Source organism: Phodopus roborovskii, unplaced genomic scaffold, assembly GCF_943737965.1.
Source record: "Phodopus roborovskii unplaced genomic scaffold, PHOROB, whole genome shotgun sequence".
In the NCBI taxonomy this organism is placed as follows: domain Eukaryota; kingdom Metazoa; phylum Chordata; class Mammalia; order Rodentia; family Cricetidae; genus Phodopus; species Phodopus roborovskii.
Window position 1 is genome coordinate 45,684,445 of NW_026126433.1, and position 5,548 is coordinate 45,689,992.

The following is a 5,548-nucleotide window of genomic DNA, read 5'->3' on the forward strand; positions in this document are numbered from 1 at the left end:
TTTCTGGGATTTCAGTGCTAATGGGGAAGTCTGAGGCAGATAACATCTAACGGAAATGGAAATAAAGACGCTTTATAAAGAAAGAAAAACATTACACACCAAAATTAACCAGAGCCAAACTGTACAACGTAATGAACTTCAATATGGTTAGAATTGGCATTGTGTGTGTGTGTGTATTTTAATGTGTATATGTATGCTTGTGCATGTGAGGACAAAGCCTGTGGGAGTCCAGAAGAGGGTACCAGATCTTCTAGAGTTGGAGTTACAGATGTTTGTGAGCCACCAGTGTGGTTAGTGGAAATAGAATCCAGGTCCTCGAACAGCATGTGCTTGCTCTGTAGACCAGGCTGGCCTCGAACTCACAGAGATCGGAATGCCTCTGCCTCCTGAGTGCTAGGATTAAAGGACACTCAGCTGCTACAGCATGTGCTCTTAACCAATGTACCATTTCTCTGCTAACCCCCACCTCATTGTCCAGTTTTTTATTTGTTGTTTGGATTGTTTTGTTTTGGTGTTTTGAGACAGGGTCTCCCTATGTGTTACTGGCTGCCCTAGAACTCACCATGTAGACCAGTCTGTCCTCAAACTCACAGAAATCTGCCTGCCTCTGCCTCCCAACTGCTGGGGCTAAAGGTGTGTCCCCATTGTCCAATTTTTATTGTCAGTGGAAGAATGAATTGATTCAAGGCTTCCTCCATCCTAAGGAGAGGTAAGGGAACCCAGTATTTTTTGTTTTGGTTTGGTTTTGCGAGACAGGTTTTCTCTGTATAGCCCTGGTCTTTCTGGAATTCACCCTGTAGACCAGACTGGCCTTGAACTCAGATTCATCTGACTGCCTCTGCCTCCCCAAAGTGATGTGATTAAAGGCATGTGTCACCACCACCTGGCAGGATTTTTGTTTTTTAAGTGAAAAAAATAACTACTCAACCACAATGACTATTCTAGAATGTCCACAAGGGGGCAGCACCTTCATGCTGTTTGGGCCTGAAGTGTGAATTTCTTGGAAAAAGCTCCTCATACAATGAAGCTCCATTTTTCATAATCGTGTAACACAAAAGTATCCAGTCCTCTATCAGAAGATTCTCTTTTAAAATGAAGATTTGTTTTCTGTGACTTTAAAGATCTCTTAAAACGGTCTTAGTTTTTGAAACCCAAATGTGATTTGAGCATGTGATTTTCTTCTAGACATACACTGATCAACATGCCATACATGATTTGCTTAATTAAAAAAATAACATTTATTACTGAGTATTCAAATGCTTCATTGATTAGAGCAGTACCGAATTTTGAAATGAATAGTAGTGAATTATTCCCCTCCCCCTCCTCAGGGGTCATGACTCACAAGGTTACAGAGAGAAACCCTGTGTGGGAGGAAAAGAAAGAGGTGTGGGGTCCTCGCCTCGAAGTCCCAGCACCAAGCCCTCACCTGACTGGGGACTGCATGGGGTCTGGCTCATCCCAGGAGATAAAAGAAGAGAGTGATGACAGCCTCTGCTTCGCCTTGCTGCCTCTCCTGTTACTGTCTCACAGCCAAGGCTTCAGAGCTCTCTGGGAGAGCTGGAGAGTTCTGAAACTTCCTAAGACTCCTGGATGGAGTCCTGGAATCCAGGTCATGGATCAGAACATGGTTTGAAGTCTCAGCTGCTCTGTCCATTCATATCGCAGGTGTCCCTTTCAACTCCAATAACCCATCTTTGACTTAGTTCAGGCAGTGGCTGGAACAGCAGAGAGGGCCCAGAGCAGGAAACGGCAAGGGTATCAGGTAGGAAGAGGTGAGTAGTGAAGACCACAGGGTAGGGGGGAAGGAGGGATGATGCTAAACCACAGCTGGAGTGTCCTGCCCTGTGATGGACTAAGCAAGGCCCTTTGAGCTCTCGGTTGGTGGCCTAGCTTCCCCTGAGGGACCTGGGGGTGCCCTGAGGCTGCTGCACTTTGGGGGCCCCTTTGTCTCTGAGATCAGTGACATCTCAAAGAGGGATCATTTTTCTAGTACCAGCCTCTTGTTCAGCATCTCCCCTTTAAAAAAAAATTTGTGTGTGTGTGTGTATATATATATATATATATATATATATATATATATATATATTTATTTATTACACACATTGTTGTCTTGCTTGAATGTATGTCCATTTGAGGATGTTGGGTTCCCTAAAGCTGAAGTTGCAGACAGTTGTGAGCTGTCATGTGGGTGCTGGGAATTGAATCCTGATCCTCTGGAAGAGCAGTTAGTGCCCTTAACCACTGAGCCATCTCTCCAGCTCCCCAGCATCTCAGAGGCACTGCCTGTTGTCTTCTGACAGGCCATTTCATCTTCAGAACATCTTTTTGTTCTGGAACTGACTTCCCTGGGCTGTGTTTCTTCTGCAGTCAGCCTCTTCTCCCAAATACAGGTTTTCTCTTGGGTCAGTTTCTTGTGCACTGCAGTCTTTTGCAAAGCAAGGGATTTCTCAGAGATGTGGATCTTCTAGCATGGTCTCCTTGATAGTGAGCCCTTCTTCCCTTGGCTCCTGGCTCTCTCATCACCATTCCCCCTGTACCCAAGAGCCACGCTGCTCCTGGCTCTTTGTCTGGTGAGTCAAGAGCTTCAGTTCTTGGCCTCAAGGGACTGCTGCGTGGCCTGCTCAGGGCCAGACTTGCAGCCTCTCTTGTACCGAGGCCTGGGCAACCTCTACCACTGGATGCCTCTTTCTTTGCTTCTGTCCCTGTTATGTCCCCAATTTGGCTGGGCCATCTCTGGAAACTGAGGTTAGTAACTCAAACACTCTGCTTCTTCCGTGTTTCAGTCAGAAGATAGGACCTGGTGTGGGTAGGGAACAGGAGTGAGAGCCTGACCATTGGAGAGGTGGCAAGAAGGGGTGATAAACTCTGACCCTGACCCTCTTCCCTTGTGTCACCACTACTTAAGATTCATTCATATCCACTCTACACATTGGGTTTCCAAGGTGTCACTTAAAGCCCCTAGGCTTTGCTGAGTCACAAATCCCTGTGAACTATGATTATTGATTGGGGCTGAGAAAGGAACCAATAATCATAGCTTATAGAAACAGGTTCTGTGCTGGACATGACAGTGTGGATCTATGTGAGGCATCCATCAGAGAAGACTACTTGGACAAGGATTTGAGCCAACAGAAAGCCTTTATTAGTCAGCTGGCCACTCCACTGGGATCCCAGGGTAGCACTAAGCCTTTCTCAGGGTGAACCTGAGTTCACAAACCCATACTTTGGGTTGACACACCAGTTGACAAGAACAGTTAGCCAGAACTGGAACTCCAGAAGCCACAAACCTAGGTTAGTACCAAAGTTAGTACTGTTAGAGACTTTCCCAGAACTGTGGACTTTTAATGGATTAGGTCTACATTTCAGTTTTGACAGGTAGTGCTGTCTACCTGTTTAGTTTTACAGCTTGTATGGTATTTCCATCATGGAGCCAGTTGTGCAAAGGTCAGAGGACCTGCTAAGGTATGAGACTTCGTTGCAATCAAAAGGAGTGAGTATAACAGCCGCTGTCCCTTATAGCCCATTGGATGTGCTCCACCTGTGGCCTTCTGGCTGCCTGTGAATAAGGATAGCTATGAAGGCAGCCAACACAAAAGTACAAACCTCAGACTGTAATTTTAAAAGTAGTGTGCGAGAGAAAGATGCCATGTGGCAGAGTTCATGTGGAGGGTTTTTTATTCGGTGAAAGGGATCATAAAAATGGAGAAGGGGAGTGGGGAGACCAGCCTCTGGGGGCAGGAGCAGCGGGGGAGAGAGGAAAGAGACACAGAGAGGGAGAGGGATAGAGAAAGGGAGAGAAAGAGGAAGGTAGGAGGTGGGCAGGGCCCTTTTAAAAGGGAACATAGTGAATGTGCACAGGTGGTGCTCTTAGTGGCTGCAGGTGAGGGCGTGTCCTGTCAGAACCCCAAGGACAGGCCAGTACAGATGCCTGAATACTAACACAACTATGAGATTTTCTTTGGGTTGTCTTTCCTGTAACTCTTTTGGGTAGTTGGTAGGTAACAATGACCTGTACCAGTATCAAAGGTTGGACACATCTGTGTGAGAAGTGTTCAAGTTTTGTCAAAGGGCTCAGCAGATAAGGGCTCCTGTCACCAAGCCTGAGGGCCCGAGTTACATTCTGGAAATCCACAAGTGGAAGGAGAGGAATGAATGACTCCTGCAAGTTGCACTCTGACCTCCATACATGCACCACAGCATACATGTGCGTGCACATACCCATGCAATAACTAAGTGGGAGAAAAACTCTAAATAGCTAATTAGTAAGAGATCCAGAAGAGCTCAAGGCTGTCCGATACTATTCTATACTCTAACCAGCTGTGTGTTTCTGGGACTAGGTAGCAGTTACAGGTTTGAGTCAGCCCTGGGGACACACACTGAACAAAAACAAAACAAACAAAAAAACATTCCAGGGGTCACCTTTCAGTCCACGGAGGTCTCATGGGCTCCTTCCCAACCTTGGGATCTGGGGATGAGAAGGCAGAATGGGTGTGGTCCTCACCTGTATGTGTTTTCTTTATCTCTCTACATACCCCCAGAGGCACACTCCAGACTAACTGTGACATTGAAAGTAGTCCAGCCCTTGGGGGTAAAACACTGGAGAGGAAAGTCAGGCTTTGTGGACATCCTTCCTAACTGCATGATTCTGAGAGCAGGAGGGCCTCAAAGACCTTTGCAGTTGTTATTGCTAAATTCACAGCAAATAGTCCATTATAGTTTCAAGCCTTGTTCATCTTTGGCTGGCTTGAGCAGGCTCTGGAATACTGACTGGCCCAGAAAAAAAGGTACTATAGTTAACTTAGTGGGGACACTTCATTTATTGCTTCAGACATGCTTTCAGGAACTCATAAGGGTTAAAAGAACGTCTAATTTTTGATTATCCTCCTTGTGGCACACACCTTTGATCCCAGCACTTAAGAGGCAGAGGTGTGAGGATCTATATCTGTGACTTAGGGACGGTCTACAGAGCTAGTTCCTGGACTGCCAAGGCTACACAGAGAAACCCTGTCTGGGAAGAAAAACAGACAAATAAAATGTCTCAATATGTAGCCCAGGCTGTCCTTCAATTCACAGTCCTCTCAGCTCAGCCTCCGAAATATGGGATTCCAGGATTGAATAAAATTTTAGTCTATGGCTGAGCTGATGGTAGAAATAAAAGTGAGAATATTTCCCATGCTAGTGTGCCTGTTTATTTATGTGCAATAAAGGACTCTAAGTGAACTGTGAGAGAAGTCTAAGTTTGTAGGCCAGATTAGACTTCCTGAGGGAGATGCCTCCATGGGTAAATGTCCTTGCCTCCAGCGATGGCTGAAGTTCAATCTTTGAAACCCACAGTAGAGGAAGACAACCAGCTCTTGAGAGTTGTCTTCTGACCTTCATATATGCATAGTGGTACAGGCATGCTTTCCCATGATAACCAACGATAAGTTCAAAAATTGACTTTCGAAGGGATTGGGGAGCATTTGGGGTGGTGGGAAGTATGACAGACGGAAGAACTAAAACCAAGTCATGCGCAGAGACAAGAGTGGGGCTTGCAAGTGGTCTGGACCTG